The 13,223-nt window shown below is 32.2% G+C and overlaps 1 protein-coding gene across 1 annotated transcript in view; it reads right to left on the bottom strand.

The window, feature by feature from the left end:
• LOC147079484 (discoidin domain-containing receptor 2-like) overlaps positions 1–13,223 on the bottom strand; it is a 782,269-nt gene that overhangs the window by 570,364 nt on the left and 198,682 nt on the right. The window lies entirely within an intron of this gene.

Below are 13,223 nucleotides of genomic sequence, written 5' to 3'. Positions count from 1 at the left end.
TTATCTATGTTGAATATTTTTATTTTAATGTTTGCGATAGTTCACAACTTCATCCGCATGAAATACAGAAAGAAAAAGTATCAAAACAATTATTCAGAATGAAAACTAAACTGATTCGTAGGTATTATTAATTTTCGAAAAGAAAGTCTTAAGTGCGTTTCAACCTTATTCTAAGCTATAACCTATGAAAGTTTAATAATACGTATACTTCGTGTAGTTTTTTTAGTTATAACCAAACAACAGAACAGACAGACATTACAATTTAAATATTAGTACAATCATACACCGTAACAGTTTTAAAAAATGATTACAATAATATATGAAAATTATGTACCTATATTAAAATATGGTCTTATTAATAATTAATACAATTATTATTGTATTGTCATACTAAGGTTCCCTTTTTAGAAGGAGCCTAGAAGTAATAATATCTTTGTTGAATTTTTTTAGGAATGACAAACTTTTGTTGACAAAAAGGAAACCTCGTAGAGAATTTTTTTTTCTATCCATATTTATTATAGTTCACATTTTATAAATGTATAATTTTAGTAAACCTTTAACGCATATTATCATTTTTAATTAATGTGGCAACTCTTTCGATAGTGTACTTACACCAACTATATAGGTACCTCAATGGCGAAGACTCCACACTAGGCGCTTTTTACAAAAGCATATTGATATATTTTCAATAATCACTTATATTTTAAGAAAATAATTTAATTTTCCAACGACATCTGCCGTACATGTAAGAATGTATTAAAAATATATACAGATGCAGCACCATCTATCAAAGATTTAAAAAAAAAATGCCACAGCGCGCCACCTCTCTTCAACTGTAGTATGTTTTTTTTTGTATGGACTTTATGTCACGTGACCTCAACATGTCTATCGAAATGTATGCAATACGATATGCTTGGATGGCTAAGCCTAAAAAAATGCGAATAATATTATTGTCTATTACTGCAGTTTTGTCCGAAATAATATGTATAAATAATAATAATAAAAAATATATGGCATCCAATCACATATAAATAAATTTAGGTAGGTTATTTAAAAAATTAAATAATTTTATCTAATGATTTTTGATGTGTATAGTAAAATTTATAATTTAAAATCATCGCTCAATTTATTTTATGTCATCAGTGAGCTATTCAATTTCATACAATTAGTGTGTCGTTCTCATTAGTGTGTAATATCGTATTATCTTTTTATTTCCCGTAAGTACACCTGACAAGTGTGCTCTTTTCCTCGGAACTCCACAGCCTACCTGTTTCCAAAAGTCACCCTTCGCCACTGATAAACCTACTGTTTATAACATACCTAGCAATTAGAGCGTGAGTTTTCCTGTGCTGTAACGTAACAGGTGAAAACAAAACAGAGACATGGGAAAAACATATAAGATTTAGACTAGTAGGAATAACAACGCCGAGGGCAAAAAAATACCCGGCCCCGGGTCTGTTTGCCGACGAAAAGGCTATTTAATTTATCGGTCCTTTTATCTGTTGGGAATATTTATGGGAGCTGCCCTACAAATCACAAGTTCAATAATGCCTTAAAATTGGTTCTCAAATGGAAGCCGAATTCACATAAGTACCACTTACGGATGTTTGCTTATTTGTTTACATTTTTTTTATATTAAGATTCTGTTGGTGCCCCAAATAAAAATAAGACCGAATTCACTTTGAGTAATTTAATTTATTCCTTTGTTATTTGATATCTGCTTCAGGACGTTTTTCTGCGCTTCCGTCTTTTAGGAAAACGCTGCGTTTTCATACAACCGAAAATATTATTGTAAACTGATATCCCACAGAATTTATTTTATCATATTTTTGGCTAGTATAGCACATACAGTATTTAGTGAATTTTAGTCGAATATTGACCGCACATTCCAGGTTGCAATCTTCATAGCCGGCGTATGGTACGTTGTCATGTTCTCATAATTCTGTGAGATGTGGCTGTATAGACGCATCCTCAAAATTCCTTAGACTGATTGGGTGACAAATGTTGAAGTTCTCAATCGAATGGGAAAGAACTGAGATGTTCTGCGTAGTATCAAAACCAGAATACTACAGTAACTTCCGCATTTACCGCATTTCGTGGCTTAAGAACCTCCGTGATTGGTATGAGTGCAGATTGACTGAACTGTTCCGGATAGGAGATGACAAAGCTAAGATCACCTTGATGGTGGCCGACCTCTGGTAGGGGATGGCACAATATGAAGAAGAAGTCAAATATATCATTACTGTAATCCAAGAAGACATTGACGTTCCGTGGACGTAGGCAACACAAACATAAACCCCCCCAAAACCATACATTTGTATGCGAAGCATCAGGAGTTTTTAGACATGGGGATGTCTCAGGAGCAGATAGCCCCAAGACTGATTTTGCCGTGCACTCAAAAGTGTTCTGACAGATTTTACGGAGACTTTCTAAAATAAAAGTGCCCAATGTATAGAGGAGTTCGTTGAACTTAAAGTTTAAAAAAATAATGATTCTAGTTAATAGATATTAATTAAGTATTAAATAAGATGGTGCAAATTTATTAAACACAACGAATACGAACATTGCAACTTTTGAAAGCAGTGGTGGTTTTATGTGAATCGGACGATGTGGTCGCTTAGTCAGAAAGTACCAACATCTTAGTTTTTAAAAATCCTATCCTCCAAACTTATCAGCGCCTCAGTACATCTACACGTACCCGTAAACCAACGCTGTTTGAGAGAAGGTTTCGTAGGTAGGTATGTAGTTTTTTTGAGAGTTAAAAATAATAAATAAGTAGCTATGCACCACTTAGTGATTATGCATTCAATTTGTGATTAAAAATGAAAGGTGGCGGCATTCTCAGTCATTATCCCGAGGAACATCACTGCAAGAAGAACTTCTTTATATTAACCAAAAATATTTCGGAAAAGACCCCAGAGAAGATCCACATCGTCAAAGAGAACACAGGAAGCTGAGTGTGTATAATTGGAGAGAGAATTCGGGATAGAGATCTTGGAGCAAGATTGTGCAGTCGACCATATCTGCCATTCCAAGGAAAAAAGCAGTAAGTAACTCGCAAAATTTGTAAAATTGAGTTATGAATGCCATCCGTTAGGTGATTTTGAAAGCTATATATTCTGTTCACTAATCAGAATTATCACTAAAATACCGTTAAAACCTTTAGTGAAAAAATGGACATCTGTTAAAATAATACAAATTTCTTTGCAAAAAGCCAGTAATTGCACCTATTTATTGCAGTTACTGCTTGTTTATTATTAATTTATTTGTATTTTAACATCCTACTAATAAAAATTATCACCGTTTTTTTTTAATTCACAGTACTAAAGTTGGAAAAAACACATTATGTCATTTATCTCGAAAGTGTGTGAGAGTGTCAGTTATTAAAATAATAACGTTTGAAATCGTTGATACAGAAATTAATAAGTAAGTACATAAGTTCCTAATTTGTCTGTCTAATATTTAACCACACAATTTAATTTCTTTTTATAAATTCACTTAGCATATTTTCTATTAAACATAATATTATATCAAAGATAAATCGTGACAAAGATAAACATTTTAACACGTTTTAATTTAGTATAGGTAGGTACCATAGTCTCAAACCTAAACCAATCATCTGAAGTATTTCTGAAATCTGAAATATTCAGCCAGTGGAAATTAAGCGCAAAATAAGCATTCAGATAGTAATTTTATTTTTATCGCAGATGCCTTACGACTGCAGATAGAGAATGAAATAAATCACTTGATTTAAGCGCATCTTGTAAATTAACTAAATGTGTCTAGACACACTCAACTAACTCAATAATACGACATTCTATTTCTTTACTAATATCAGCAACCCCACAATACCTATAATAGTTATACAATTTAACAACAAGGGAAATGTTAAAAAAAATAGAATAAAACAGTGGTTTCCAACTGTTTTGATCGTCACTATATTTAATAAAAAAACAGAAACAATCGTTTTAATGGAGATAACCAATGGTGATAACTATCAATTATCCAAGATAAAAAAACATATTGAAATAAAATATAACTTATAGTACCAATATATTTATTTTACATAAATTACTTAACCATTAAGGGCGGACATGCTCAGCGTAGGTCAAAATTGAACTTTTATTGCATTTTTAAAGCATGATCCTGGACATTCCTTAAACGTTGTAGATAATCTATTTATATAATTTTAAAGCCTTATTATCCTTTATATTTATTTTAAACATTTGATGACTGCATTAAGTATTTTTATTACATAAAATAGTATTCTTTTAAAACTCTCGCTCTAATGTTTTAGAATATAGTCATATTTCAGTACATGCATGTGCAGTGGTGTTAAGATTTTTTACTTTTATTAATTTTTAAAGGTATTTATAAAACCATCAGTATAATTTATGTCGACATTATTATAGTGAAATATGTACGATAAAAAATTATATTGATAATCTCTGTGATCCCAAATTTGACAAGAATTAGGCATTTTATTATTCAAACAATGGGCAAGATTAACGCATTTAACGCATCAAATGTTTAAAATAAATATAAAGGATAATAAGGCTTCAAAAATTATATAAATAGATTATATACAACGTTTAAGGAATGTCCAGGATCATTCTTTGAAAATGCAATAAAAGCTCCATTTTGACCTACGCTGAGCATGTCCCCCTTAATACTTTGGACGCTGAAGACGCACATGCGCGTAATGACCAGGCGGCCGATCGATGTAATTAACGTGCATTTTAAAGATGCTAATTAAAAAATCATTATCAACTCATCAGCGAATGCGTTAAGCCAAGTTTGGTCTACTTCAAAAAGGCATCTTACTTCTAAACTTAAATTCTTTAAAAAAAAAAAAAAAGGCGAAATTGGTCCTGGTCGTGCCATTTGTTATTTTGTAATCCAAAATGCCATCTCTAACACCTGTCGTCCACTTTTAAAAGTGTTCTTATTCTTATGAGGTGCATTCGCACATTTTCTTTTGCGATACTCCTTCGATTGTTGTACGACTCATATCGTTATATTTATCAACACAAAACATTATTTGGCATATTGAAATTTGGTTTTATTGGATTTCGTGACGGATAACCGTACAAAATAATAGGATATTTTAATTAAAAATTTTGAACTAATTGATCTATATATTAAGAATACCACCATAATAATCTCCATGTAATATTGATACCGCGCTATCAATAAGGGCTTTAAATTAAAATGAACGTTTGTAGCAAGCTTATTTTCCATTCCAATATGAAAGCTTTTCGTTTTAATGATCTCGAAATAGTATCGGTCATTATAATAATGAGCTTTTTTTAACAAGGGTGAGTTTATGGTAAATTACGGCGGTGGATTGCAGCCTGGCCACGTACAGTCGGTAGCCATGTACCTACTCGCGGCATTTACCTGGTGTACAAACACAGGTAGGTCGAACCGGATGGCGCTGGCGCCACCTAGGTAAAATCGATTTTTCAGCGACGTGAGTCGAGAAAAATTCTATTCTGCAAAATATATAATAGGAACATGAAATTTTGCTATTTATCATAACAATCGTGCGTTACCAAACACAATGACGCCATTAGTATTTAGTGCTAACACCGCGACTGGCGCGTTTGGAGTAGTTGGCCATTAGATATAATTAACATGTTATTTAAATGTGGTAATTAAAAGGTCAGCAGTGATAGTTATTTCCAGTCAAGTCTAATACCTGTGTATAATCATTACACATTGGTTGCTAGTCAAGTATTTACTCGACCTCGTAACTTCACTTAGTCAGGGGGATTCGAACCAGCGACCTATCGATCTAAAGGTCGGTTCACACCCTGTAGATTTTTTTGGTAGAGGTAAACTAAATAAGTATAAAGATATCCTGTTGTGTAGATATCTGTTTTCCAAAGTTTTAAATATGTTTAGAAATTCATCATAACAATACTCGATATAAATACTGCTAAATAGCAGTGGCGAGGGGTGGAGGTAGGCTGCTAAGATTCAGATTACATTTTTAGATATAATATTTTTAATATTTTAACTATTTTTTATCGTGTCCATAAATTTGTATACAATTGGCCGTATCGCAGTGAGGTGTTGTATCGGAAATACATGGCAGTATAGTATTGAGACCAAATTCATGTCTAAATAAAACACGTAAAAACCTCCGGAATACACGGGAAAGACGGAAGACAATATATACGTATTAGGTAAGTAAATTGGAAATACAGTCATTTAATAATATTATTATATTTACATCCAATTTTGAATTATTCAAAAGTAGGTTAGTAAATATGTAGATACTAAACGCTTTCACAAGATTTAAGAATGTAACATTCTTTGTTGACAATACATAATTAATAAAAAAAACTTGAAAAAAAAACGACAAAAAAATGACGCCAGACAGTAGACATACTAACCTATATCTATCAGATTCCGGCCAACGTTATTTACCAATTTAGCCACCTGCGTCTTATTTGATTACGACAAAATTAACTAATGGTTATTGGTCAATGGCAATTAAACCGCGGTACAAATTTCGCTATTATTGGCGACTGGTTTTTATGGTTTGCACCAACGTAACAATAACAGGTAGGTAATTAATAATAGCCATTTGATAAAGATTTTAAAACAATCTTTCCCATTTAATTCTCGTTTTAATTTCGAATACTGAAATTTTCCTAATTAAGGCTCTATAGTCGTTAATGTGCGATATATGCGGTTAAGGATTAATATCAGGAAGTATTGCATAGTATTATTATCAAGGCGGCTCTCGTGGTGCAGTGGGTAAGGCGCTGGCCTTCCGCCCGAGAGTTCTGGGTTCGATACCGGTGAGGACACAATATTTATGTGTTTTTCTCAAAGCCTGTGAATTTGTGATTGTCCAAAATTACAAACAACCACCTTGTACGAAAAAGCAAGGACATGGTTATTAATAATTCTAAAAAATATATATATATATATATTAGGACAACTTACGATATTCATGATTGCAATGAAATGTATTTGCGAATCATTGGCCAATCCACAGTGGCAGGTGTAGGAGCACAGAGGCCCGATTAACTAATTGATTTTAGACCCCATTACAAAAATTAAATAAAAACTGTTACCTTACTAAAAATATTACCTACTGAGGATGTTAGAGCTGGCAGATAATAATATTAGTGATCTATTTTGTTATGCGCAACTACCTATCTGGTGGTTTATGATGTGCATCCCTTTAATGTCATTTGTAAGATTATCTTTATATTTACGCGTCGGCTTATAATATCGTGAGACTAAGGTTAGACAGTAGTATGCGTTACCAGATAAAGCACCAACATCGGGGTAACAGTTTTGTACAATTCACATAAATATACTTAATTATTTTCTTGTTAGGATGGCACTTTCATTTAAAACATTATTATTAGGTCCATACATACTCTAACTCCAAACACAAAATTGAAAAACAATATGACATGTATTTGCCAGACCCATGATTAGAGTTTAGGGTGCACGACATTATAATATATTATTTAATACAATATAATTAGCAGAATAAAAGAATTTAAGAAAAGCTTTTCTATATAGACGGAGCCTTAATATATCAAAGTGACGTAACGTTGTTCTAAATTTTCTATTGTGTGTACAAATATTAACATTTTTTACATAAATAAATGAACTCGTAATTTTATTGATAATAATATGTAAAACAAGTTTCTAACATTCAAAAGCTAGAGCTAAAAATAATAATTTGTTAATACGAAACTACACAATTTGTCCATAATAATATGATGATATGACCTTATTGGGCATGGTCAAAAAAAATATACTGAAATTGTGAGAAATACGCATATTTTAAGACTTTGCTATATTTTAATAACCGTATGCCTATTTTGAACTGTTTCGAGGGCCCCCTTTAAATCTTTTCGATTGAGTCATCTGCGTCTAAGAAAATCACCGATGCCTATCGCGATTTCTTTCTTGCTTATTCAAAACTCATTTCGTAGAACTAGCACAAAATTTGATATGTTTTAATAATTCAATTTTGATAATAATGAACAAATGTAATAATGATTTAATCGGATAACAGCCGCTATACGGCGCATCCGTAGCGCGAACAGAAACACGAAATAAAAATAGTGATACACGGCAATCATGTTGGTTTTATTTGGGCTCTGAGTTTAACACACCGCTGTTTTGCTTTGTTTTGAAAACTTTGGGGAGATTTATTTGTTAGATAGCATTTATAACAAAGTGTGTGCTTGTTATTATGCTATTAGATTTATGTAGTCTGTTCACAAGAGATGCTGCGTTAGTGTATAATAATAATAAAAAAACAGTCGTTTTTATTATAACAATATCAAATTTAATACATAACATGAATAATTGTTTTTAAACGAAAGATAAAAACAAAAAAAATGATAATTTTATATTAAACATTCTACTTATTTTTCTCGTAGAAATACAATCCTATGTGAGTCTTGCCCGCCCCAATCCATTCAGTATTACAAATCCCATCCGCCATCTGGATTACATGTCCGAAAATTTGTACGTGTGCAGTTAGCCGTATAGTATTGAGATCTAATTCATATCTAAATAAAATACTTTAAAACATGTAACAAAATCCCCCGGAATACAAGGAAAAGACAGAAGAAAATAATTCCTTAAGTAAATCGTATAAAAGTATCAAGTCGTGCCTTATCAAATATTTTGACCCCGGCTCTGGATTCGGACTGGACGAACGCCAGACCCCACAGGCTGAACGCTGGACTCTGCAAAGCCGGACAGAAGCGAGATGTGGGGTGGGGAGAGGTTGGGGGCCTGTGACGGCGGCGGTCCTTGTTGTTGTTTGTTCAGAAGAAACACTTTTTAAATATACTTACTAGAGATTCCTTCACCCAGATCCTAAACCTGGTCTCGGTCGGTCGCGAAGCCGCGAAACCAGGTCCTCTCACTCCAATCATGCTTCACTCCAGATAGATACTTCATATAAAGGGGATAGACGCTAAAAACCGTCTAGGTGGCCCAAATGAATAAGCACATACCCTAAGTAAGTAAGTAAGATATCAAATATTTGATAATAATGTATGACAGCGTTATTATTAAATATTTGATACCAATTAATATGAAATTAGTATTATTTGTATTGAATTTAATAAAATTGGAAACTTATTGTCTGCAATGCTCGACGAAAAAATACGCATTTTTTGATTTAAGACTATCTATTTTCCTTAAGACAGTAATTTTCATACGATATCTACGTGCACCAGCTGAGACTGCAGCTAAATTACAAACACATCGGCTATAAATGGCAGCTTGGACACTAGTTCTGTTTTACCAAGGAATACGACAAAATACTTATCAGAATCACTACTGCATTTCTTCCAAATATTTTTTCAGGGTATTTTACAAAGCGGTCTCTGGAGGCTCTGGCTGAATTTGTAGAAATGTGTCTTCAATCGCTCTCAGACATATACATGTTCCAATGTACTTCTGTGTAGTGGAAGTACTCAGCATCAGGCTACTGATGCATTCTACCAAAGTTCAGCATTTTTTTCTTTTGAATTACTGTCAAATAGAGTAGTGATTACGCATGACAAAAGGAACATGGTATTCATATCAAGATTATCGCTACATGTAGTGTGCCGTTTTTTCCGCTAGCGGTAATGATACTTCCCGAGGCGTTAAGACCGCTATCTACTTTCCGAATACCTTCTATTGAAACTACTAAAACGTTGATGTATACAGGCCGATATTATTATAAATCAATGGTTCTATTTGATAGAGCAGTCGGAACCGCAGCACACCATGTAGAATGGGCCTATACCACATCAATATTTTTTCTATTTCTTCGTTATAAGTAATAGGTACATACTATGGAAAACACTAAGTTTAAATATATATTATTATTATAATAATTATGTACTTAATTAAATATTATTTTGAAGCTCAACTCTCGTAGTTACCTTAAAGAGGGCTATTATATTACGTAATTCTTTCTACCTGTGAAGCAAGAATCAAACATTTTTTTTTTTTTTATTATTATATCAGCTGCATCTTTATGCGCGTTTTCGATGTAACTTTTCGATAAATAGTTGTTATATTCGAACATTGACTTACTAATAAATGGACACTGCATATAAAGAATAAAATAAGTTTTTTTAAACGACCTTGAGGCCGCTTATAAAGTATTGAGTCTGATCAGTGAGCATAATAATAATTATATATATGAAAATTCGTGGTATTTTGTTAGGGTCTAAGAAGATTAGAAACAGTTTCCTCTAGAATCTCTATGTCTAAATCAGGGGGGGCAAACTTTTTGGATGGAGGGCCAAATTCAAGAATTCCAAATGAGCGGGCGGGCCGCAAGTAAAATACCATTTTTAGATATACACTATTTATTATCACGAAAAATAAACATTACAAAAAAAATAATGAGAAGAATGAAACTGTTGTACATTTTTTTTAAATTTAGGTGTTAATTTTGTAGTTGATATTCTCAAAACTGCTAGTAAATGGGCATCGGAGATATTTGATCGTAAAGAATTTTTATTGAGGCTCATGATCGAAAATGTGTGTTCACATATATATGTTGATCCAAAAATAACGAATATTTTTCTTGCATACCTACTCTTTAAGTTGGTCGAATTTGTCTGAATTAAGGGCATTGTAAAATTTGAAGATTTCTTCACGACGATGCAATTCTCTTAAATCAGTGTCACACTGCAGATTAATAATCTCAAGTTGTAGCTCTGTCGGTACACTATCAATATCTACTGAAATCGATGTTCAACGTAGAAAATAGTGGTTACATAGTGTGAGACGAGACGCAAGGAATACGTGCTGAGATAATACATTTACGAAACAACAAATTCTTCAAATTGTGATCTATTGTCAATACTTTTTAAAAAAAATATAAAAAAGTTATTCGTAATCACAAGTACAATTATCGATGGCGGGCCGCGAAAAAATACCCAGCGGGCCACATGCGGCCCTGGTCTAAATGGTTGAACTATATCAAGAATATCATGTGTTTACCACTAACACAGGCACTTATTGTCAAGACGGGTGTAGTAAAGCTATAGTGATGATAGTCGGTCGGCCAAATCATGCCCAGGACTCGAAATGGACCGGAACACTATTATCGTAAAATATAGATGGAATTAGATAACTATGTTACCGAATATTTTCGGAAAATTATTTCGACCATCATTCATGACGCCCGATAAAGAAAAAGTCTATTTCAATATTGAGATGTTGTATGTAAGGCAGTATATCCAATAATAAGTCAATGTATTCGACCTCTTGGTTTGTTTGTATGAGAATAAGTTATTTAAAACGGATTATTTCGCTCATGTTTCTCACACATAAACATTGCGTAAATACCTGCGCTATCTATATGTCTAATCATATAAAAATATAAATAAAAGCGATATATTAAGATAACATAACCAATAAATATACCTGTTTTGCCAATAAAATATCTACATAGGATTCTGTAAATATTTACTTTGATCGTACCGACAGACAAGGTGATAAATGCAATTAATTAATAGTAAGTTTTCTGTGCCCAATTTCCGTTAGTAAAAGTCGTTCCGTTAGAAAAAACAATGTTAAAAATATACGTAAAGAATCTCAAAACTTACCTAATTTCACTAAGCACTATATTACTTAACTACTGTACGACAACATTATTTAGGCAACAACAGGAAGTCGCTCTTATCGCGTATAGAATATTTCACAGTGTTGTCATTTTTTGAGAAAACATATCCCGCGAAATTAGGTTTTAAGTTTATATCAATTCTATTCTCAGTAAGTTTATAAATACATTAATTTATAAGTCTAATTATTGTTCAACAAATATCAATAGAATTTTTTTTTCAAATAATTTCACCTCTTAATTATTACTATTATATTAGGTTAATTATTACAGCGTAATTATTGAATTTGGAAGGAAATGTATCATTGAACCCACATTAACTGATAATATTGCTGCAGGTATTTATTAATTAAATAACTAGAACACAAATTATGAGTAAAAAAGTAGAAGTGAAAGATATAACATATTCAATATTATATTGATGACCCAATCACATGTTTTATAATTTACAAATGATGTCTTTATATCGTATTTTTAGTAAAATTGTTGTAGAAACACATACTGTGAAAATAATTTTCTATAAATTAAATTATATCCACCTTACATAAATTTTAAAACAATATGTACCTACTTATCGGTTTAAAAATTAGGAAAAAATAGGACAATTCATTAACTAACTAATGATCATTTATACTTAATTATTATACGTCTAAAAATATTAATAAAATAGATTACGATACACATAACTTTATAATATACAAACATAATTTCCAGTATTTGGGGAAATATTTCTAGTATTACAACACTGAATTTTGACATACCTGACATGACAGGAACCCGTAAAATGGGCTTGTTGAAAGTATTGTATAGGCTCACCTTTTAAATACGACTCTTTTTCTTCTTCGCAATAAATCAAAAGTTTACTGATAATAATTCGAACATCATTTCGTACTGTGTTAGACATCTTTTGAATATAAAAAGCTTCAAATTACGTAAATTGATAGATGCGTCCAATACGAAGTGTCAAAAATGTAATGAAAAATTTGGGGGCGTTCCTAATTTGAAACCGGAAGTTCGATTAGCTGTACGTAGTTCACAGATTTGCCACGTAGCCAAGATGAAGTTGCCGGACAATAGGTACCTACTCATAATTAATACGACTACAAAATATTCTTATATTTTAATTTTACATTTTCCAAATTTTGAAGCTTGAAATGCGCCACAGGTCGTCTGCGCGATTCCAATGTTTAAAAGATTGTTTTCGATCGAAGTCGATGAATAAAACAAATTAAATAAAAAAAATTAAAATAATATTTCTGACATTTGCATTACCTTTTGAAAAAATATTAATTAAATTATATGTTCATGTTATATAATAGGTACTGTGGTGGTTCCTTAAAATAATGGGGAAAATTTTGCAAAAACGATGTTTCGGCCTATTATGGTGGCTTTAATCCGATCATAAATTTCCTACCAACCTACAACTATCGTCACCATCCGGGCACTAATCAATTAACGTGTCATCATCTGACCATATCAAACAGGTAGTTACATTACGAACTCCGTCGCTTCAACATCGGTTACGATACAAGCAAAACAACGTCAAAACCACTCATCCAAAAAATATCGGTAATAAACCGCCCTCCCCTAGCATCCAGAA

This window comes from Rhyacophila brunnea, unplaced genomic scaffold (genome assembly GCF_057557595.1).
Source record: "Rhyacophila brunnea isolate RB1 unplaced genomic scaffold, BYU_Rbru_1.0 scaffold_1, whole genome shotgun sequence".
NCBI lineage: Eukaryota > Metazoa > Arthropoda > Insecta > Trichoptera > Rhyacophilidae > Rhyacophila > Rhyacophila brunnea.
This window is presented reverse-complemented; position numbering and strand designations above follow the sequence as displayed.